The 25046-nt window shown below is 43.3% G+C and overlaps 1 protein-coding gene across 5 annotated transcripts in view; it reads left to right on the top strand.

Moving 5' to 3' along the window:
• The first annotated feature begins 20525 nt into the window (after positions 1-20525).
• KDM4C (lysine demethylase 4C) overlaps positions 20526-25046 on the top strand; it is a 205499-nt gene continuing 200978 nt past the window's right edge. For all 5 annotated transcript variants that reach the window (XM_083352535.1, XM_083352537.1, XM_083352536.1 and 2 more), the window contains exon 1: positions 20526-21137. The gene's annotated coding sequence lies outside the window, so the exon portion shown is untranslated. The remainder of the gene's footprint in view (positions 21138-25046) is intronic.

The following is a 25046-nucleotide window of genomic DNA, read 5'->3' as shown; positions in this document are numbered from 1 at the left end:
ACCAGGACCCGACAAATTACATCCCAGAGTTCTGAAGGAGCTGGAAGATGTTATCTCAGTACCATATCTTTCACCGGGGAAGTACCTGAGGATTGGAAAAGGGCTGATATGGTTCCCATCTTCAAGAAAGGGAAAAAAAACAGACCCAGGAAACTAAAGACCAATCAGTCTAACATCAATACCTGGGAAGATCCTGGAAAAGATAATCAAAACACAGATCTGCGAACAATTAGAAGCAAACAAAGTTATAACTGGTAGCCAACACAGGTTTGTTAAAAACAGATTGTGTCAAACCAATCTTATTTCATTCTTTGATAAAGTGACCAAATTAGTAGACTAGCGAAACACTGTGGACATAGTATACTTAGATTTCAGTAAAGCATTTGATAAAGTAGACTACAATCTACTGCTTGGTAAAGTAGAAAAAGGTGGAATAGACAACATCATCACCAGATGGATTTGTAGCTGGCTGACAAACCGTACTCAATGAGTAGTCCTCAATGGTACTACATCCACATGGAGAGACGTAAGCAGTGGGGTACCACAAGGCTCCGTCTTAGGCCCAGTACTTTTCAATATCTTCATCAATGACTTAGATGAGGGAATTGAAGATGAAATCAAATTTGCAGATGACACTAAAGTGGCAGAAATACCCCAGAAGACAAGCTCAGGATTCAAAACGATCTTGACAAACTGGAACAATGGGCCATATCCAACAAAATGAGTTTTAATGTGGAGAAAAACAAAGTTTTACATTTAGGCAGGAAAAACAAAGATATAAGTACAGATTAGGTAAGACCTGGCTCAAAAACTGTAACTGTGAGAGGGACCTTGGAGTCCCAGTAGACGATCACTTGACTGTGAGCCAGCAATGTGCAGCAGCAGGCCAAAAAGCTAATACAATCCTGGGTTGCATAAACAGAGGCATAGAATCAAGATCATGTGAAGTATTAGTACTGCTTTATAAAACCCTAGTTAGACCACACCTGGAATACTGCAACCAATTTTGGTTACCACACTACAAAAATGATGTTGATAACTTGGAAAAAAAGTTCAGAGAAGAGCAATTAAGATGATTCAAGGCCTTGAAACTAAAACATATGAAGAATGGCTTCAGGACTTGGGTTTGGCCAGTCTAAAGAAAAGAAGAAATAGGGGCAACATATAGCAGTATTCCAGTATTTGAGAGGCTGCCACAAAGAAGAGGGGGTCAAATTATTCTCCAAAGCACCAGAGGGCAAGACAAGAAACAATGGTTGGAAACTGATCAAAGAGAGAAGCAACCTGGAATTAAGCAGAAAGTTCCTAACAATGAGGACAATTAACCAGTGGAACAGCTTGCCTTCAGAAATTGTAGGTGCTCCATCCCTGGAAGTTTTTAAGAAGAGACTGGACAGTCACTTGTCTGTGATGGTATATACAGTAGGTTCTCCTGCTTTAGCAGGGGGGCTGGTCCACCCAGATAGATACTCTTTTTTGTTGTTAAAAAGGCAAACAAGAATAAAGATAATGGCCCAGAAATTGGAGCAAAATAATTTAAAGTTGCTTTCCAGCAATATGCAAAGAGTGACTCAGCAAAGTTGGTTTGCCAGAATTGCTGAGTAACTATATTTAAATATGCCAAATGACACAACTAAAAAGAGTCTCATTAGTTCAAACCTTTCTCCTACAGAACAGGGAGGGGAAGACCAGCTGGCTCTTCCTAATAGCAAATTCTTCAATAAAACCCCAGAATTAAATGGTAGAGAGGAGCTTGGCCAGACAGGTAAACACAGGCCTTTCTTCCCTCAACTATTAGTTAATAGTGAAATCTCACTCCCTGCATCTACAGACATTGGCTGGCAGATTAAGTACATATAGTCCTCAACATATGACTGGTTGCTTAATGACTATTCAAAGTTGCAATAGATTTTAAAGTTACTTAAGGCTTGTCCTCAAAGTTACAACTGGTTCCCCCCCCTCAACACATGATCACATTTAGGGTACTTGGCATCTGGCTTGCATTTATAACCAGTTACAATATCCCATGACTGCGATTTGTTACATTTTTGTCATTTTTTTGGGAGGGAGGGGGTTGGAAGAAGGTATTTGCTTAATGACCATGTGATTCACTTTACAACCATGGTGGCTTGCTTTACAACCCTCATAAAATGAGTCTGATCAATGGAGCCTTGGTGGAGCAGTGGGCTAATGCCTCCTTAAATAACACCAGCTGCCTGCAATTGGTGCAGGTTTGCATCCCACCAGGCTCAAGGTTGACTCAGCCTTCCATCCTTCCGAGGTAGGTAAAATGAGGACCCAGATTGTTGGGGGCAATTAAGCTGACTTTGTAATAATGCCGCTTGGGGGGGGGGGCTGAAAGCCCTAATAAGCAGGCATATACATAGAATGAAGGCTATTGCTAAGCACATTGATTTGTGCTTAGATTGTAAGCCGCCCTGAGTCTTCGGAGAAGGGCGGGATATAAATGGGATTAAAATAAAAATAAAAATAAAATAATGGTAATGACTTATAACCGAACTTCCGTTGCGGTCATAAGTTGATCACAGCCCAGGTCTTTCAATTACTAGGAGCAGAGTCCCAGGCTTTCCCTACAAAACCATTTCTTTATCAGATAGGAAGGAGATTGATCAATTTTAAATTGATTCTCAACACAATCACTTCTATAATCTGTTTTGTGAGAAACTATTGCAAGAGACTGGTACTTCTGTCACTTCTAAAAGGATATTATCTTTGGGGTAAACATTCTGCTAAAGGACCAACAAACTTTATTTCTGGCTGTAAGTTGAACAATATTCATAAGACCAGTTTTAAATAACATTCTAGGGTGGGTAGACAGCATTTATGAAAAAGCCAAAATACTTTTACTTATTATCAATTTGACATTTGTATATGTTTTTTTCTCTAATCATCATTAGAGTTTTTTGTCTCAAAAAAAGATTAATTGCACAACCAGGTTTCCTACTGCCAAGAATATTTTATTTTCCAAAAAGTGCGAGAAATAATTCGATACAAATAAAAAGTAAAGGCTGCCACCTACTGTCCACATAGTAAAATGTAGTTTCAATTTATTCAGTATATTTAGAATGGTTTCAGTTATCCTAAAAGCACATTGTACTTTGCAATATATAATAGATCATTAGTGATCATTAATAATGGTGACTTCTTTTTTGTATGTTCCAATCTGAGGACCTAGGGCAGTTTTTCATAGCCTATCTACTTTTTCCCTTTCATGGATTACTGCCTTGTTGTGGCAAAGGGGCTTGCGTAATTCAATGAAGCTATGAGCTATGCCGTGCAGGGCCACCCAAGACGAACAGGTCATAGCAGAGAGTTCTGACAAAACGTGATCCACTGGAGAAGGAAATGGCAACCCACTCCAGTATCTTTGACATGAAAACCCTATGGACAGTACCAAAAGGCAAAACAATATGACGCTGGAAGATGAGCCCCTCAGGTCGGAAGGCATCCAATATGCTACTGGGGAAGAGCAGAGGGCTAGTACTACTAGCGCCAGAAAGAATGAAGCGACTGGGCCAAAGCCAAAAGGACGCTCAGCTGTGGATGTGTCTGGTGGTGAAAGGAAAGTCCAATGCTGTAAAGATTTTTTCTCCATAGGAACCTGGAATGTAAGATCCATGAATCAAGGAAAGCTGGACGTGGTCAAACAAGAGATGACAAGACTGAACATCGACATCTTAGGTATCAGCGAACTAAAATGGACAGGAATGGGTGAATTTAATTCAGATGACCATCAGGTATACTACTGCGGGCAAGAATCCCTCAGAAGACATGGAGTAGCCTTCATAGTCAATAAAAGAGTAGGAAAAGCAATACTGGGATACAATCCTCAAAATGACAGAATGATCTCAGTTTGAATCCAAGGCAGTGGCGTAGCGTGGGTTGTCAGCACCTGGGGCAAGGCAAGTAATTTGCGCCCCCTAACCGCACCGCACGCCTGGCACCCCCCCTCCACAGTGGGCGGCGACCCGGCGGCTCGGATCGGATTTGCACAGCCAGCACTGCAGTGAGAGAGAGTGAGCCAGGCAGGGGCAGAGAGCTGCGAGTGCGAGCGCGCCCCCCCCAGATGTTGCGGCCGGCCCCCCCTGCCCCCCCCATGCTACGCCACTGATCCAGGGCAAACCATTCAATATCACAGTAGTCCAAGTCTATGCCCCAACCACCAGTGCTGAAGAGGACATCACCAGACAGTCAACACAGAAATCAGATTGACTATATGCTCTGCAACCAAAGATGGAGAAGTTCTATACAGTCAGTAAAAACAAGACCAGGAGCTGATTGTGGCTCAGACTATGAGCTTTTCGTTGCAAAGTTTAGGCTTAAACTGAAGAAAGTAGGGAAAAGCACTAGGCCACTCAGGTATGAATTAAATCATATCCCTGTTCAATATACAGTAGAGGTGACAAATAGATTTAAGGAATTAGATCTGATAGACAAAGTGCCTGAAGAACTATGGACAGAGGTTCGCAACATTGTAGAACAGGTAGCAACAAAACCATCCCAAAGAAAAAGAAATGCAAGAAAGCAAAATGGCTGTCTGAGGAAGCTTTGCAAATAGCTGAGGAAAGGAGGGAAGCGAAAGGCAAGGGAGAAAAAGAAAGATATGCCCAATTGAATGCAGAATTCCAGAGAATAGCTAGAAGAGCTAAGAATGCCTTCTTAAATGAACAGTGCAAAGAAATAGAAGAAAACAATAGAATAGGGAGGACCAGAGATCTTTTCAAGAAAATTGGAGAGATGAAGGGAACGTTTCATGCAAAAATGGGCATGATAAAGGACCAAAATGGCAGGGACCTAACAGAGGCAGAAGAGATTAAGAAGAAGTGGCAAAATTACACAACTATAAAAGAATGAGCTTAACGTCCCTGATAATCACAATGAGGTGGTCACTGACCTCGAGCCAGACATCCTAGAATGTGAAGTGAAGTGGGCCTTAGAAAAGCTGAGCAACAACAAAGCTAATGGAGGTGACAGTATTCCAGCTGAGCTATTCAAAATCTGTTTACATTCCAATTCCAAAGAAAGGCAGTGCCAAAGAATGTTCAAACTATCACACCATTGCACTCATTTCTCATGCTAGTAAAGTTATGCTTAAAATCCTACAAGCTAGACTCCAGCAGCATGTGGATCGAGAACTACCAGAAGTACAGGCAGGATTTCGAAGAGGCAGAGGAATTAGAGATCAAATTGCCAACATACGCTGGATCATGGAGAAAGCTAGAGAGTTCCAGAAAAACATCTACTTCTGCTTCATTGACTATGCTAAAGCCTTTGATTGTGTGGATCGTAACAAACTGTGGCAAGTTCTTAAAGAGATGGGTGTACCAGACCATCTTATTTGTCTCTTGAGAAACCTATATGTGGGCCAATAAGCAACAGTGAGAACTGGACACGGAACCACTGATTGGTTCAAAATTGGGAAAGGAGTCCGGCAAGGCTGTATACTGTCACCCTGCCTATTTAACTTATATGCAGAGCCCATCATGAGAAAGGCAGGGCTAGATGAATCAAAAGTTGGAATTAAGATTGCCGGAAGAAATATCAACAACCTAAGATATGCAAATGATACCACTCTAATGGCAGAAAGTGAAGAAGAACTAAAGAGCCTCTTGTTGCAGGTGAAGGAGAGTGCAAAACCTGGGTTGAAACTTAACATTAAAAAAACCAAGATCATGGCATCCGGCCCTCTCAATTCCTGGCAAATAGATGGGGAAGAAATGGAGGTAGTGACAGATTTTATTTTCCTGGGCTCCAAGATCACTGCAGATGGGGACTGTAGCCAAGAAATTAAAAGATGCTTGCTCCTGGGGAGGAAAACCATGGCAAATCTAGACAGCACACTAAAAAGCAGAGACATCGCCCTGTCAACAAAAGTGCGTATAGTCAAGGCTATGGTCTTCCCAGTTGCAATGTATGGCAGTGAAAGCTGGACCATAAAAAAGGCTGAGCGCCAAAGAATTGAGGCCTCTGAACTATGGTGCTGGAGAAGACTCCTGCGAGTCCCTTGGACTGCAAGGTGATCAAACCGGTCAGTCCTAGAGGAGATCAACCCTGATTGCTCTTTAGAAGGCCAGATTCTGAAGCTAAAACTCAAATACTTTGGCCACCTAATGAGAAGGAAGGACTCACTGGAGAAGAGCCTAATGGTGGGAAAGATTGAGGGCAATAGAAGAAAGGGACGACAGAGAATGAGGTGGCTGGATGGAGTCACTGAAGCAGTAGGCGTGAGCTTAAATGGACTCCAGAAGATGGTAGAGGACAGGAAGGCCTGGAGGAACGTTGTCCATAGGGTCGTGATGGGTTGGACATGACTTCACAGCTAACAACAACAAATCTACTTTTTGAAGTGTGGTTCCCAGCATATCATTTAAAAGCCAAGCGTAGACTTTGCTTCAAAATATTTTAATACTTCTGATATGGTTTTCTTTTTATAAAACTCTGCAATGTCTATGAAAAATATGGCTATGGATTTCAGTTAAGAGACTGGTAGCGGAAGTACAGCAAACTTTGATTGCGGCAAAGAACCAGTGAATGGTCTGAAGAATCATTTCCCTTCTTAACAAAGATAGAAAAGAAAACAAAAGCAAAATTTCTCACATTATATCATTTTATATATGTTGGAAAAATATTACACAAAACCATAGTAATAAATCCAAATATTGGGGCTCTGGTTAACAAAATAAAAAATTAAAAAAATTGCCAGTTTAGTGGCCAAAGTGAAATAATATAGTACCCAGATTTTTTTGCATAGTTCATTGGTATTTAAATTAGTGGGACATGATGATATTTATTATTTGTGCACTTGTTATTTCAATTCTGGCTCTAATGTACTTAGATATTGATGAATTTAGGTACTGGCGCTAATGTATTTAGGTAAATTGTGGAATACTCTGTTAATTGGCTGAAATTGGGGTTGATACTAATAGGAAACTATTTATCAACAGCTAATTATCATTTCCATAAGTACTGAATTCATTACCTGTTTAGGAATTCTTTAGTCCATGTGACATACTCAGTATAAATTATTTTCCTGCACTCTTTTTGTCCATTTATACATGATAACTTTAGTTCATGGAACAGTTTTGGATTCAGATTTTAGTAGATTTAATAAAAGTCCTATCACTATAATGTTACGAATTACGGTGAATAGACATGTCCCAGGATAATGTTGCAGGATCCAATCTGGGTCCGTCACCGAGATCGGAGGTTTTTGTTTTCTGAGCTTTTGGACTCGGAAGCTGGAGCCCTGAACTTCTCTCTAGCAGAGCCCTGAGGATGGGATCCAGCACGATCCTGCAGCTATAATATCAGTGGCAAACTTTCTATAAATTGCATTTTGATTCTTTTTCTCATTGGGAATCAATGTTTTGGGGCTAACCCATTGATCTTAATAGAGAAAACTTATTATACAGAAGATTTTGGAAAGAGATTTGGAAATTACGCACAGCAAAAGCATTGTTTATTGGTGTACTCCCTAGTCCAGGGGTCAGCAACCTGAAACAGTGAAAGAGCCACTCGGAACCGGTTCCCTCACAAAAGGAAAAACTGGGAGCTGCAAAAAATGTGTGTGCATGTGCGTACATGCGCACATGCACAGAACAGGGTTTGACTGAAGAGTGGAGCCAAGGCGAGATATGCACCTACCCTTCATATTTGAATTGATTGGTTGAAATTTATTAGTCCCACTTTTTTCCCCCCGACTGCACATGGCAGAGGACTGGGAGCCGCAGGAGACTCCAGAGCCACGGGTTGCAGACCTGTGCCCTAGTCAATCTTAGAGAACATCCGAACATCCCAAGCCACGGCAGAGTCTTCCTTATCTAGCTGGTTCTTGGCAGTCCTTGGCAAGGCTAATTGGAATGAGCTCATAGACATGTGGTTAACAAGATACTAAGGCAGGCAGTTTGCTGCACACGGTCCCTTCATATCCTTGACCTCCATCTCTACAGCACCTAGTAATTAAGAGGGAGCAAACAAAGGATATAGAGTTGCATTACTGGCTTACAAACAAGCAACAATGCTATTATATGTTCCTTGCTATAGTTACCCTATCTCTTAATGGTGTCCCTTCTCCACAAATCAAAACATTCCTTGGGCAAAACCTGCTTATATCTTTACAGGAAAGGACATTTCCACCTAGACTAATGTCAATCTTACATTATTCTGGAGGAGTTTCTCTTTATGTCTGTGCTGTTGTATTCATTTTACTATTCATTGTGCTTAGGTGACATCTGAGTACCAGAACACCTAAGATCACAGGAACAGAAGATGTTGCATTAGAATCATGCATATAGTTGACTGTCATTTGGAAAAGTGATTCCCCCCCCTTCTCTTGAATGGAACCAATAATCACATGATTTTAAGTTCAGTGACCAGTAGATGCCTCATTGGAAGGTGTTGCATACCAGGTAATAAAGCTTCAGCCTTGAACTAGAGTTTCCTCCAAAATCTGCTTTTGGTGAAGGCAGAAATAATGGGCAAGCAACAATGACAGGCTTACATCCACAAATTGTTTCATGCACAAATTCTAATGGAATATGTAGTTTCATCTGCAAGACTGAAAAACCCTACTGTCTTTTGGCTGCATAAGCAATATCTTCTTGGATAATCTTTTCACAATTCTTTGTAATTTCATGTTCCACATAGACTCATATATAACAAGCATTGCACGATGCTGTTTCCATATGATTCTGTGGTCTTATTTCCAACTTTAATCTTGACCTTAAACGTGCCTCCAAAGTTCTCTCTTATGCTCCGTGCCACAATTAAACAATATTAGTATGAAACCTAGTTTCTAGTTGTCTACTACCTTGGACTTTGCAGCACTGTGCTGTAATGGTTATTTCAAGCTGTCACTTTTGCTTCAGAGACCTGCTTTCATCTGTACCAGACATTAGTGATATGATTCTTGGCATTTCATGAAAATTGTACATTGTGAATGCCCTACTTATAAAAGCATTCTTTTACCACAATGAATTGCCTGTGGCAATTATTTGCAGAAATTTCCATTGAAATGTGGAGATTAGTGATAGATCGCATAAGCAATCATGACACAAGTGTGGCCTATTTAATGTAATCACTGAGTTTTGCAGGGTAGAGGTGTTTTTTCTTAGAAAAACATTTGGATTGTCGTATGTTAATCTACAGCCCTATATCATTTGGGTGAATAATGAAGATTCGAAGTGTCATCACACTAGAAGCAGAGATGATGGTGTCACTGGCACTGTAGCTTTCATTGTCCTTAAGTCCGGGTGTTTTCTCCAAGGGTCTTGGAGCCCCATCAGAAGAGAAGAATATGCTGGTTTCTCCTTTCTCATACATTTGTCTCTCCTGAGGTGTGTCCTCTTAATTTGGTTTTCTGTTTAGTGAAGAACCTCCTGATGTCCATTCTTCACTGGTGGTGATGGTGAAAAAGCATCATTCACACTGATTATCCCCTAGCATTACTTAAAAAGGCAGAACAATATTTACCAAGAAATAGTTCTGGAAGGTGAATAGAAGTTGGATAATTCTTGAGTTGGAAGGTGTGGGACTCTAGTTGTTGAATCATAAGAACTCATGAATCATTCCCCAGCATCTAGTAGACAAACTGGGCCTTTTAGGCTTAAACATTCCTTTGTGCAACTGGATTCTTGATTTTCTTACTAACAGGCCCCAGTATGTGCGAGCTGGAACAAATATTTCTAACATCATTTTCTTGAGCACAGGTTCTCCTCAGGACTGCATCCTAAGTCCGCTGCTGCTCACCTTGTTGACCCATGATTGTTGTGCTAGGTTTGCCACTAACCATATTGTGAAGTTTGTGGATGATACAACAGTAGTGGGCCTTTTTCAAGATGACAGTGAGGGTGCTTACCGCAAGGATGTTGAGCATTTGGTCAACTGGTGTAAGGAAAACAGCCTTGTTTTAAACATTGAAAAAAACCAAAGAGATCATTGTCAATTTCAGAAAAGGCAGGCACAGCCACACTCCTCTGTGCATTAATGATTCACCTGTGGAGATGGTTACCAGCATCAAATTCCTGGGTGTGAAGTTAACAAGTAGGCTGGCTTGGTCGCTCAACAGCGAGGCACTGCTGAAGTGGGCACAGCAATGCCTGCATTTTCTGCGTCGCATGAGAAAAGCACATCTTCCTTCCCCTATTCTTACCACTTTCTACAGAGGGACGATTGAGAGCATCCTGTCATACAGCATCACAGTCTGGTTTAGAAGCATCACTGCTTCAGACAGGAAGGCAGTGCAGAGAGTGGTGAGGATGGTTGAATAGATCATTGGCAGTTCCCTCCCTTCCATCCAGGGCATAGCACATAAGTGTTGCTTGAACAGGATCCACAAGATTGTCTAGGACGCTACACATCCTCTTCACGCTACACATCGTCTTTCCTTGTTAACCTTTGGGAGGGGGCTCCGTGGTATACAAAGCAGAAAATTCAGATTCAGTCACTGTTACATGTTTTGTGCCAGCCATGGCAGTTCCCCAAATAGGTCATCAGATGGAGCAAAGAGGCTTCTTTGCTCCCCTGCAGCAGCCCCATTGGCGAGAGAGTTTTATGGCTAGGGAGGGGCCGAGACCCCCCATAAATACCTCTGCCCAGGGGCTGCTTCTTTTGTTCTAGCTCTGCTTCTCTTTCTATTCTCTATCATTCAAGCATGGATGCTTCCATGCCATATAGCTCTTTTTATATAACCTGTCGATGAATAAAGCTTCATAATGACATCTATGCATTCTGCCTATTTCACTTGGAAGCACCTTAACGTTCCATCGATCTCTTGTGAAAGCTGCTTCACAAGTTGGTAGCAGAGAGGATGGTTAAAGGGAACGCTTCCAAAGCCTGCAGCTAATGCCTAGATTTGAAACTGAAATGGATGGCCGGAAATCGCAGATTGTGACCAGGAGTCTTCAATCAAGATTAACAGCTCTACCCCCTGAAGCAAGCCCCGCTCCAGGTGAGAGCACAGATGGCTTCCTTCTGCACGCCACAGAGGGAAGCTTGGAAGTTTTACAGTCCGCCCAAGACTGTCAAGATGCAGCAGAAGCGCTCCGGGCCCAACGCAAGCAACGCGTGGATCAAATGTCTACACCAGAATGCAAGGAACTGCTTCTAAAACTCCTTGAAGTACAGGTGACCCCACAAGCCTCTCCACGGAGGACATCAGTGCAGAAGGACTGTGGATGCCGGGTAAGCCCCCCCTCAGCCACCACGAGGCCCCTCAATATGGCGCCTGCCACCCTGAGTAACCCCGGGACCCCAGGGCTTTCGGCGCGAAATCCCCTGCCTAACCGCGACCTCCAGCTTCCTGGGGCAACAGGAAACAAGATGGCTGCGCCCAGGGAGACCGCATGGCCCGGCACAGGAAGCAAGATGGCAGCCCCCTGTGCGCCCACATTTTCTAACAAAGAAAGGCCTCAACTTAGTCTGGAGGCCCAGCAACCCCTCGCATACGGCCGTAGCAACATGCAAACTCCTGGGCTCTCTCCAGCAGAAACCCTCATGACCTATGATGGCAATAAGACTGCTCATTATCCCCCAAGGCCCCCGACCCTCTCTCCGGGGGCCCCAGCCTTCCCTTCGCCCCCACCCAGGCGCTCTCCTTACTTGGCCTTCGGGGAGGGGTTGGCCCCCTCCTCCAGCATCGGCTTTAGCCATCCCCAAGGTTTTCAGGAACAGCGATGGGCTTCTCAAGGCAATCCAGGGCCGGGGAGGCTGCAGGAAGTTTTTCCAGAGCATTTTAAAAACCAAGTGCCGGCCGGCAATCTTGGGCTCCGCCCACCCCCTGATCACATGTTTTCCGGACATGCCCAGTACGGGCTTTTTAACCCAGAAGGGGGGCCATCTGAAAATCAGAGAAATATACCACCAACGCCCACTAGAGGGGTACCTTTACCATTTTTTTCAATGCCAACTTCCCAGATGCTCCAGGAATGGGATAATACGTTTCTGATTGCGTCCATGTTGCCTCCCAACTTTGAAAAATTGAAAATTGGGGGTGAGAACTATCACAGTTGGAATAGAAATTTGCAGGTATGTCTATTAAAGGATGGGATTCTTGAAATGGCCCTGAACCCACCACCTTTCCCGTGGAGCTCACGAGAAGAGTGGCTTCATAGACAGACTTTTTCCACTCTGATGGAGTCCATCGATGATAATATGTTCCCTAGCATTCCATATGGACTCACAGCTTGCGCAGCCTTGCGCCTATTATACAATTTATTCAACAGCAAGAGCATGGGTTCTCTCACCAGACTCACAACTGAGTTTTACAACACAAGACTCAGGTTTGGGGCCAGCATGGCAGAACATCTTGGAAAATTAAAATCCCTCAGGGCGCAACTAATGTCCAAAAATTACCGAATACCTGAAGAGAACTTGGTCGCAGTTATTGTGGCTTCCCTGGACAAAAGTTGGAACAATTTTATTATTTCCCTGGAAGGGGGCAGGGATGGACCCATGCCTCTGTCCTACCTCGAGGGCAGACTCATTGACGAAGATAGCAGACGTAGACATACAGGAGAATACAACAGAGTCACCAGCCAGCCAGCCAACACACGACACCGCAACTCAGAGCGGGTTAATGCTCTACTCAAGTGTTTCACCTGTGGCTCTGAGGGGCACCTCAAGAAGGACTGCCCCCATTTTCAACAAGGCCCCAAGCGTGGTCCCAATCAAGGTAGGGGCAAGGGACAAGGAAGGGGCCGTGGCGGGGCCAAAAGTACTAACAATCTTGTGTCTACCTGTGCCCCCACCACAAGAGCTGATAGCTCCACTGACTTATGGTTGCTGGACTCTGGAGCTTCATCTCACATTACTAATGTGAGTCAAGGTTTTAAAAGGGTAAAGAAAATTAAATCATCTGTCAAGGTGGCCAACGGTGATAAAGCTTTGGTTATTGGGGAGGGCACGGTTTCTCTACCCGGGCTTGGAAAAGTTGAAGGTGTCTTACACGCGCCCTCTATTGCCAACAACCTGTTGAGCATTATCAAGTTATGTGACGATGACGGGGTGGAAGTTTTATTTCGCAAAGGGGGAGGTCATGTCACCCGGGACCAGAGGGTCATTGGAAATATAGCCATCATAGATGATTTGCCATATTTCTCCCCCTTAGAAGGGGCCTCACAGACAACCCCAAGGCTGCTTAACGACCGCAAAGGTGAAGCGGTTGCATCCAAGCCCCCACAGCAAGGCAGTGTGGATAAGAAATCCCAACCTCAGCTGTCACCTGAAGCACCGCTCAAGACAACCAAAGCCAAGAGGGTGTCAGTCGGGAAGCCACTCCACGATAAGTGTGCCCATATTTTGCACCGAAGATTAGGTCATGCAAGCTTCCCTGTAGTTAAAAAGATGGGAGAGTTTGCTGAGGGAGTCCAGCTCAAAGATTGTGAGGTATTCCTGGACTGTGCAATCTGTAAGAGGTCAAAGAGGAAAGCTGCGCCTATTCCAAAAACATCACTGCGTAAGACCCAATTTCCATATCAACTAGTTCATGTTGATTTGGTCGGGCCTTTCACACCATCCCTAGGGAAAAGTCAGTATTTTCTCACTGCAGTTGATGATTTTTCACGGTACGGCCACGTGTATATCCTCACAGAAAAATCTGGAGCCTTTGACGCCATAAAATCACTCTACAACTTTGTAGAGACCCAGTATAAAACCAAGATTGCACAACTGCAGAGCGACCGCGGGGCTGAGTTCATGTCCCGAAAATTCCAGGACTGGGTAAAGCGTAAGGGCATCCGCCATTTTCTTACCGCGCCTTTCACCCCCGCTCAGAATGGTGTGGCAGAGAAAAGAAATGGAGTCCTACAAACTATGATGCGTAGTCTGATTGCAGACGCAGGGGTCGCAGAATCATACTGGGCAGAAGCGGTAAAATATGCCAATTATACCTTAAACCGCACTTGGAGCAGTGTTGTGAACCAGACCCCATATTTCCTAGTTCATGGTAGGAAACCAAATCTTGGACATTTACGTGTTTTTGGGTCCTATGCATGGGTTCACATCCCCAAGCAGCTGCGGAAGAAGGGGAGATCTGTCTCCCAGAGACTGAGGTTCTTAGGCTACGCTCCTGGCTCCAAGGCCTACCGTTTCCTGGGAGAAGGGGGCAAGATTGTGACTTCCCAATCTGCCTCCTTCGAAGAGGACTCCAATTGGGCCCAGATACACTCCAATGATCTGAGCCCATATATCAACCGTCCCAACAAGGGCACACTGACTACATCACCTGAGACGTCCACATACCCTGCCACCGACGAAAGTGTGGAACAAGACGAAGATGTCATCCCACCTGGTTCAGATGGGGAGGATGAGCCGTCCAGTTCCCCAGCAACGCCTCAGAAACCCGCAGAAGAAAAAGGCGGTGAGTGGCAGAAGGTAAGGAGGTCAAAGCGGTCCAACAAAGGCATCCCGCCAAAGAGAATTGACATTGGGCACATCGCATCTGTTAACAGCGTTGTGGTCACCCCAAAATCCTTCTCTGACATCCAGGAGCTGCCCATCGAAGAACAGGAGAAATGGCAGCTCGCGATGGAGAAGGAAATGCAGAGCTTAAAACAACTCAAGTCTTCACCCCCCAGCAACCTCCAAAGGAAAGGAAAGTCATTGGCACAAGGTGGGTTTACAAGGCAAAACCACTTGCCAATGGCCTCTACCTGTATAAGACCCGTTTGGTAGCTCAGGGATTCGCCCAACGCTATATGGAAGACTATGGCGAGACATACTCTCCAACTGTCCGGGCAGAGAGCGTCAAGACCGCCCTCGTGACTGCAGCTGCTCTGGGGGAGGAAGTCTTCCAATTCGACATCCAGACGGCTTACCTCCACGCCAAATTGGACCGGCAGATCTACGTGAAGGCCCCTCCTGGCTACCAGCAAGAAGGGGAAAATACATGGTTACTTCACAAAGGGTTATATGGTCTCAAACAGTCAGGGAAACTATGGTATGACTGCCTTAGAAAAAGTTTAGAACGAGTTGGTTTCACTGCATCCCGTGCAGATAAATGTGTTTTCACACGCAACTCAAAGGGTACCACAGAAAGGGTGTTAGTTTATGTGGATGACCTACTATATGTAGGACCCGACAAGGAAGGGTGTGATGAATTTGCCAAGGCCCTGGAAGAAAAGTTTACTTTGAAATCTTTGGGGCGGGTTGATAAGTACTTGGGTGTGCATATTTTGGCCACTAAGGGGGGGTTCGCTCTATCTCAAAAAGAAAAGATAGAGGAGTTATTGGCCAAATGCAAAATGGCAGAATCTAATCCTACGCACAGCCCAATGCAAAGCGACTTTTACAACCATACTCACAAGGACGGTCCTGAGTTCACAGATAATACGCTTTACAGATCTGTGATTGGCTCCTTGCTATATATCAGCAATTGGAGCAGGCCTGACATAGCTTTAGCTGTAAATCTATTGTCCAGGCATGTGGAACACCCAAAGGAATTCCACTGGACTGCTGTTAAGAGGGTACTTAGGTACCTCAGGGGCACGACCGATGCCCTCCTTGTGCTGGAACCAGAGAAGGGGGAGACGGCCCAGCTCTCTGCTTACTCAGACGCAGACTGGGCTGGCGACACCAAAAGTAGGCGGAGCACTTCTGGTATACTCATATTGCTAAATGGCTGCCCAATACATTGGCATGTTAGGCAGCAAAAATTTGTTTCTTGCTCCACGGCCGAGGCTGAATATGCCAGCCTGTCAGACACGGCCAATGATTTGACTTGGTTCAATGAGCTGATAACGAGCATCTGGGCAGCTCCTCCTCTGCCCATCCAAATTCTAGAGGACAACACAGCCGCCATTGCAATCTCGGAGGCTTATGCAGTAGGCTCTAGATCTCGCCACATAGACATACGCTATAAAAATGTCAGACAGCTTGTCAAAGAGGGTTTTATACGTGTAGAGCACTGTAATACAGCTGACCAGATAGCTGATCTGTTCACCAAACCTGTTCCCATTGACCGGCACAACCTTCTGTGTAAGCGTTTGTGTTTGGTCTTCTGAATGTTTTTATACATGTCTATGACGCCTGCTTGCCCCTCACACACATTCACTGGTCCCTGTCATTGGCTGGCAAGAAGGGGAATTGTTACATGTTTTGTGCCAGCCATGGCAGTTCCCCAAATAGGTCATCAGATGGAGCAAAGAGGCTTCTTTGCTCCCCTGCAGCAGCCCCATTGGCGAGAGAGTTTTATGGCTAGGGAGGGGCCGAGACCCCCCATAAATACCTCTGCCCAGGGACTGCTTCTTTTGTTCTAGCTCTGCTTCTCTTTCTATTCTCTATCATTCAAGCATGGATGCTTCCATGCCATATAGCTCTTTTTATATAACCTGTCGATGAATAAAGCTTCATAATGACATCTATGCATTCTGCCTATTTCACTTGGAAGCACCTTAACGTTCCATCGATCTCTTGTGAAAGCTGCTTCACAGTCACAGTTTTGTTCCATACAGTATTAACCTTGTGAACTCTAAAGCTTCCTCCTTCCGTTATATATTCAAGATGGACAGTGAATAATATTTATGTTACTTATATGCAGGGCTTTTTTTCTCATAGAATGCTCAGAACAACGTTCCAGAACCTTTTTTTGCAAAAAACCCCCCAAAACCAAAAACAAACAACCCAGCTCCCTTATTGGTTTTCCTAAGCCTATTGCAGGGCTAGCAATCTTGGCTCTTTTTTATGACTCGTGGACTTCAACTCCCAGAAATCATGAGCCAGCCATGCTGAGGGGAAAGGGAGAGGTTTCCAAGCTGAGCCATGCTGGCTCAGGAATTCTGGGAGTTGATGTCCTTGAGTCATAAAAGAGCCTGCACTAGAGGAGGACATTAAAATTATTTACAGGATTACTTCTTTAGGAACTAAAGTTTTAGAATCTAAAATAGCTAATTCAGAAAAGCCAACAGGAAAGAACCTCACATTTTTCATCTGCTTCTGCCTTTTGGAAGGTAAAATTAGATAACAAAATAATCTATTTCTTATGTTAACATCTCTGCAATGAAATCAAAGGTAACAGGAAAGAAATGAGAAACATTTTTCTCAATGTAATATGTCTAATTTAGCTGATTCTAGAAAAAAAATAGTATCTTTTGTACACTCTTGAAAGCTATTTTGAATCTAAACAATTCTTAAGAATGAAATATTCTCAATTTGGACTTTACTTTTACTGTTTGGACTGTTGTGTGTTTTGAAAAATAGATTATTTAGAATTTAGTTATGTTGCATTTCAGTCTTTAAATAATTAACCTAGTATATACATAACAATATATGATGTTTTCCCTGGTGAGCTTAACATCAATAACAACATTTATTAAAAAGGCTAAAATAATTTCTGGGGGTATTATATGTATAGTAAAATTTTATCAGTATGGGCCTTTCCTTTCTACAAGATAATAATAATAATAATAATAATAATAATAATAATAATAATAATAATAATAAGAAGAAGAAGAAGAAGAAGAAGAAGAAGAGGAGGAGGAGGAGGAAGAAGAGGAAGAAGTTGGAAGGGACCTTGGAGGTCATCTAGTCCAACCCCCTGCTCAGGCAGGAAACCCTATACCATTTCAGACAAATGGCTGGCCAGTCTCTTCTTAAAAACTTCCAGTGTTGGAGCATTCACCACTTCTGGAGGCAGGTTGTTCCACTGGTTAGTTGTTCTAACTGTCAGGAAATTTCTCCTTAGTTCTAGGTTGCTTCTCTCCTTGACTAGTTTCCATCCGTTGCTTCTTGTCCTACTTTCAGGTGCTTTGGAGAATAGCTTGACTCCCTCTTCTTTGTGGCAGCCCCTAAGATATTGGAACACTGCTATCATGTCGCCCCTCACCCTTCTCTTCATTAAACTACACATACCCAATTCCAGCAACCGTTCCCTATATGTTTTAGCCTCCAATCCCCCAATCATCTTTGTTGCTCTTCTCTGTACTCTTTCTAGAGTCTCGACATCTTTTTTACATCGTGGTGACCAAAACTGGATGCAATATTCCAGGTGTGGCCTTACCAAGGCATTGTAAAGTGGTATTAGTACTTCACGTGATCTTGATTCTATCCCTCTGTTAATGCAGCCTAGCAGTGTTGGCTTTTTTGGCAGCTGCAGCACACTGCTGGCTCATGTTTAAGTGATTGTCCACTAGGACTCCGAGATCTCTCTCTCAGTTACTACTATTGAGCAAGGTACCACCTATACTATACCTGTGCATTTGATTTTTCCTGCCTAAATGTAGAACCTTACTTTTTTCACCATTGAATTTCATTTTGTTAGATAGTGCCCAGTGTTCGAGTCTGTCCAGATCCTCCTGTATCTTAAGCCTATCTTCTGGAGTATTGGCTATTCCTGCCAGCTTGGTGTTGTCTGCAAATTTGATGAGTTCCCCATCTATCCCCTCATCCAAATCGTTGATGAAGATGTTGAAGAGCTGCACAGACCTCTTCTAGATTTTCCTCTTGCCTTTCCGAGTTAACTCCTTGGTCTGTCATTGAGCAAGAATTAACTTTGTAGGGAAGCATATTATTATTTGATGTATATTAAACATATGTTCTACCTTTATTTAGCAATTATATAATATTTGTATGCAATCCACATGGCGAGGTTTGGGGAAACTTACAATAGAAAAAATATATATTTAAAATCATAAGATTAAAACATCGCCTGGCCTGCACCGCCTCCGCTGCCCGCATTGCGCAGCCCCGCCATATAGAGTGGGCTCTGCTGCTCCCACAGCACCAGCCGCGCCGGCTCCGGCCCCAGGGATGGGAGCCCGCCGCCAGCACCTTTCGCACCTGTGACTGCAGCAGCATCGCCCCGCCCACCCCCCCGCCTCCTGCACCCGCCAAGATGAGAGTTCCGGCACCTTTTTTTTTTTTTTAGAAAAAAGCACTGCTTATATGTAAGGGTGTAGGCCTATACATATGTTGTATATAGTATGTTTTAAATGTGTGTTATGTATGTGTACACTTTGAGAGCAAGCAACTAAAATTCATTTTTAATGTGTGCCATTGTTCTCGCAGTAAAAAATGACAATAAAGCTATAAAGGTTATCTATCTCATGACAACCTTGGGCTTTACTCTTCAACTCTGCATTTCCACAGCTCATTATTTTCAAAATTTCATGGGACTACTTAGTAGGAGGTAAACCATACAACCTGCCACTATGTGCGTATGCATTTATTTATTACATTTATAAAGCCACCCAACTCTGTAATGACCATCCAGTGAACCAAAACATGGTTCTGAGTCCCACCCATTGCTGCTATCTGAAAATAGAACACTGTTGTATCTCCATTGTAATACAAGAATACATCTTATATTATGGAAAAGTAAAAAGTTGGGGTTTGATGTTAATGCTTCATTCTACTGCAACAGAGGAAGTCGGAAGTCAGTGCCTTTTCATTTCTTTTTCCCATTCTCCCCCTCACTTTGCTTTCCCTTTTCCCTCCCCATTGTGTCCTACTGTTTGCTTTTGCATTTTATTCTATAGTCTAATAAAATGTTACAAAAGGGGAAAAAAGAATATCTTACACGCCACAGTAATGCAAAATAGCTGATTTTCTATCTCCAGCACCTCATCCTACCAGCATCCTCTTGTTGTTTTCCCCCAACTCAAGGGAAAGTTGATTTTCCAACCATTAAATTTCCAATTATGAGTTAAGTTGGTTGAAATATAATAACCCCATTTCTCTCCCTAGCCATTGAAAAGAAAAGAAAAAAAGATGGCAGAGGAACAACCAGGATTCTGATTCACAAACTAACATTGTCCAAGTCATCCAAATAAGCTCCTTTTCATCCATCCCACTTTAAAAGTTAGGTTGAGGATAACAATCTGGCTTTTCAGCCGCTTCCCCCAGTTGCCTTGTGGGAATAGGCTGTCTGCCAGGTTGCTAAGTCAAGGCGGGGTGGAGGGGGAAGGGTTTTTTCCCCCCATCTGTTTTCTTCCTCTTCCTCTCGATGATTTGGGGCACAGCGCCCCAATTTCAAGCTCTGACGAGATTTTTTTTATTTTATGAGACAGCCTCTACGACAGGGGTCTTCAAACTTGGCCCTTTTATGACTTGTGGACTTCAACTCCCAGAATTCCTCAGCCAGCAAAGCTGGCTGAGGAATTCTGGGAGTTGAAGTCCACAAGTCATAAAAGGGCCAAGTTTGAAGACCCCTGCTCTACGAGGTCCAAAAAAAAAAAGAAAAAAAAAGAGAGAGACAACCCAGCTGCCAGGATCCCACGTGCAGAGCCCACGTGACCCAACACGATGGATTTGTTTTTCTTCCGCCTCGCGCCTCGGTGGAACGTTCCGCCTCAGTGGCACTACGGCGTAGCGGAACCGCGCGGGTCGCGTGTGCAAGCCCTTAGGTCACGTGGCCGCGGAAAGGAAGCCGCCGCGTTTCACGTCACAGGGTTGCCTTCCTCAAAAGCTCTCGCGGCGAGCGAGGGGGAGCGGGCTTTGGCTGGGTGAGTGGGAAGTTCTTTTCTCTCTCTCTCTCTCTCTCTCTCTCTCTCTCTCTCCTTCCCCCCCCCGAACGGACTGCGCCTGCGCAGCTGTTAGCTGTCATCCGTGTGCGGAACAACAAGTCCCAGCGAGAGGTGTGAGTGTGTGTGTGTGTATATATGTGTGTGTGTGTGGGTTGAGGGGGTGATAGTTACAATCGTAGTTGGAAGCTTCAAGGAAGTCCGGCGACTTTTGACAACCGGCGTCCTCCACTCGTGCCTCGAGGCAGCGGCGTTTTGAGCCACCAGGTAAAATGGGCAAAGGTGATGGAGGAGGAGGAGGAGGAGGAGGACGACTTAGCCACTTGTCTGGCGAAGGCGCCGTTCCACCTCGCGGAGAAAGAGCCTGAGGGAGACAGATGGCCGGGGGACGCCTCGTAACCGAGAGGGAGGCTGCGTGAGAAACCCCGGCCCGGGCGGTCTGAGGAGGAAAAAAAAGAAAAAGAAAAAGAGGGGAAGAGAAAAGGACGTCGCGGGGGTTGGCTCTCGGGCCACGGCGGAGGAAAGAGCTTGTGGTGGTGGGGTTGGCCTGGTGAGAAACGTCGAGGAGCAGCCGCTGAGGCGAAGTGGGGAACAATAAGGAGGGAAGGAGAGGGCTGGGGGCGCCGTCACCGGGGAGAAGAAAAGCTGTAGTGAGGGAGACAGGTGAGTAGGCTGGAGGGGGGGGGGGTGTCGCCGGACTTTGGGGGAGCAAATGCTCCCTCTGGGCTGGGAGAGAGAAATTCTAGTCAACCGGTGGCCCTTCGGGGTCGAGACCAGGAGTAAGGTCGTCAGAGAAGAGCAAAGTGAGGAATAGCCCTTATATCAGGGGTCGGCAACCTCGGCTCTTTTATGACTCGTGGACTTCAACTCCCAGAATTCCTGAGCCAGCTATGCTGGCTCAGGAATTCTGGGAGTTGAAGTCCACGAGTCATAAAAGAGCCGAGGTTGCCGACCCCTGCCCTATATAAAGGCGGCATCCGAGGAGAGGCTGTTGGGTTGCCCCTCCTTTTCTAGAATTGGCAAAGGCCCAGAAGGGGTCACTTGAATAAAACCAAATCACAAACTAGGTTTCTTTCCGGGTGTTTTGCACTCAGAGGCTCACAAGTGATGAGAAAGTGTGTGTGTGTATGCGTGTGTGTGTGGGGGGGGGATTCCCCCTAAGAGGGAGCTTACATTTACATGGCCTTTGCAGTCAAGTAGTGTTTTGTTTTGTTTCATAATTTTGAAGTCATGTTTTCCGGACTAATTTTGTAGGGATCTCAAGGGCTGGGCTTTTTTGTTAAGTTTCGGTTTACATGAAATTTGTTCGTTCCTTATTTGGAGCATTCTGAGAAATGAAAAAGCTGGACTTCAGCTCTCTATTCCTGCTTGAAAGTACATTGAATGAAAAATAAAGCATCTAATGTGTAGCTATATTGGAAAGTGATACCTCAAAGACTAAACAGATCGAGAGGATGGCAACAGCATTTGTGCATAAATCCTTTTCATTCACAGATATTCTAAGTCTTTGTCGCTTTTTGCAACCTGGAAGTAGGTTTATCCAATGAGAGTGAGTTTATTTGAAGTTATTATAAGATTTATTTCTATGGTTTATTTATCTGTATAAAGGATTACATTAAGTGTTTTAATTGTGATTCTCCAGATCAGTTAATAGGGTGATAAACACACAACCTCAACTGGCCATTTTTGTTAATTCCCCAGGGCGAGAAAGCTAGATTACTGAATGACTAGATTACTGAAATTTGGCAGAACAGTTGCTGGAAAAATAGTTGTGGAAGTCATAATGTGCAAATCACAAAAATTAAGTGTACAGTATCTAAAACTGGATTAATTTGTTTTAAAATGCAAAGAAAATAGATTTTTTTCTTCATTCCATTAATGGAAAATGATACAAAATTATCTTACAAGTGTTTTGTCTGTATAGGTTTTTAGATCATCACCAAACCCATTACTACCCAAAATATGTCAGTTTTAAGTTATCTTCCATTGCTTTGGTGGAATTTATTTAGTCTACATCTTAAATGTCACTGCACTGTCCTAATATTTTATATTCCAAACTTTCCCCCAAAGTTTCTGATAAATTTAAGTTCCCATAACTTGGCTTGAAGGCTTCTAATACTGACAGGTTGTTTCCTTATTAAAGGTATTTAATATTCATTTTTTTGAATATTCAGTTCAAAAATTCAATTTGATTTGGTTTATTTTCAATTAAGAATCCTGAAACTTTTATATTTATAGGAATAATCCTGAATACGTTATATCCCAGATCAATTTAAAAGCAGTTTTATCATTTGTTAGCCTTTGATGTTAGTTTAGTACATTTCAATCTATTTTTTCAGGCCTAGCTGTACCAAAATGCTCACTCATTTATGCACTCAGATATCATAGATTTACCTATTAATTAATCAATTACCTATCAAATATTTTGTAAGTTCTCAAATTTAAATCTCTCATAATGCATGGTGTGGATGATGTGTGGAAAAATGTTTCAAAAATTGAATATGCCCTAAGATTGGTGATGGTTGCCTGAATGACATCTGAGGCTGAGTCTCAGCATGATAAGCAGACACTGAGTAAGGTTTTTGGACATTAGAAATGTTTCTGATTTAGATAAGGTGCACTTTCTGTAAAGGAGTATTTGGTAATCAGATTTCATTTTTATGACCAATTTAACAATTTAACAGTTCTGGTTTCTCTTGAACACAGATACATAGTATGTTTTGTACATCGTTAACCTGAAAACTAAATGAGTTTGGTGTATTTGGGACTATTCTTGAGGTAGTTTTTAAAATTTCAAATGTAGGAGAGATGTCCTAGCATTGCATCCGTTAAAGAGTCACTACATGGCAATTTGAGACAGAACTGTTTGTGTAGTTCTCTCCTTCAGGTAGGATTTACACTGAGTGTGGCTAGTTGAAGACATATCTGATTGCTCAAGCATTTGGTGAGCTAGGTTTTCTGATTTGGTTCATGGTTGTGATTCTATATCTTAGTAAACTGCTTATAGTTTAAAAATATTATTTTGTTTATTGAACTTTTTCAACTATATAATTTTTGAAATTAAAATTGGAAGTTATTTTTACCAATGAGTTAAAATTATAGAAATATCTAAGTTGTAGAATGCTCATAAAATTCTGCATAACAGTCTCATATACAAAGACAGCTGTACATTTCAATGTAATCTACAGATCAAAACCAATAATTGTCCTTTTTATAAAACTTTTAGCCCTTCTACCTCCAAGTTTTCTTTTAGTATATTGCCCATTTCCTGCTAATCCCATGTTTTAAAAAGAAAATTGGAGTAAAGAACAATCTTTCTTGCTGTAATTGCATCACCTTTCTATATTATGTGGCTGAAGGTGAAATAAATGTGAAGAATAACATATGGAAATATTCTTAACTTAAAAAGAGGTACGGTATGTTTAGGCTCATTTTGTGTAGCATTAAGAAAGCAAGTTGAGACACTTAGACATAACTGGCATGTGTGGTCTTCTATGAAATATAGAATTGTACCACCTAATATAAATTAATTTGTACATGATATGTAATTTGTTTACTGTGATTTGAATATCAAGTTATTGAACCCTGAAGAAATTCAACTTTAATATTTAAGAAAGTAGGAACCCTCAGAAATATGGTGCTCCAGGGCTGATAATGCTTGTTTTACTTTCTGAGGTAAGGAATGTTATGGTGTCTCTCCCTAGTTCCACAAACAGTAGTCTGCTGGATTGTCTATAGAATATTGTTTCAAAATTGATGAAAGGAAAATAATATTTCACTCTATTGAGGGGAGAATATTAATCTAGAGAAGGGGTCTCCAAACTTGGCAACTTTAAGACTTGTGAAGTTCAACTCCCAGAATTCCTCAGCTAGCCGTACTGGCTAGGGAATTCTGGGAGTTGAAGTCCTCAAGTCTTAAAGTTGCTGAGTTTGGAGACTCTAGATCAGGGTTAGGCAACCTTGGCTCTTTTATGACTCGTGGACTTCAACTCCCAGAATTCCTGAGCCAGGACAGCTGGCTCAGGAATTCTGGGAATTGAAGTCCACGAGTCATAAAAGAGCCAAGGTTGCCTAACCCTGCCCTAGATCTAGAGTAGGGCTTTTCAACCGGTGGTATCCATACTTGTGATACTTTGCCACGTGGCAGGTGGTACACGGCTGTCCTGGAGAAGTGTGGGGGGGGGGGAGGAGAATGAGCTGAAGTGAGCCAAGCCTGAGGGAGAGGCAGCTGCAGGACTGTCTGGGCTCAGCAGGAGCTGGCAGGGCTCCAACTAATTGGCTCCAGCTGATTAGCACTTCCAGAAGCAGCTCAGAGCTGGAGGTGAACTGAAGAAAAAAGGTGGGTGCAAGGAGAGGCTATAAAACCATGGTGGTGAACCTATGGCACGCGTGCCACACGTGGCACACAGAGCCCTCTTTGTGGGCACGTGCGCCGTTGCCCCAGTCCTAGGCCTTCAGCTGGATTTTATAAAACATTTTCGCTTTAGGCAAAAAAAAAAGTTCAATCAATTTTAACTTCTCGTGGGGAAAAAAAAGATCTCGCAAAGTTGGAATTGATTGATTGAACTTTTT

This window comes from Vipera ursinii, assembly GCF_947247035.1.
Source record: "Vipera ursinii genome assembly, chromosome: 2".
In the NCBI taxonomy this organism is placed as follows: domain Eukaryota; kingdom Metazoa; phylum Chordata; class Lepidosauria; order Squamata; family Viperidae; genus Vipera; species Vipera ursinii.
Note: the sequence above shows the minus strand (reverse complement) of the source record. Positions and strands in the feature narration are given on the sequence as shown.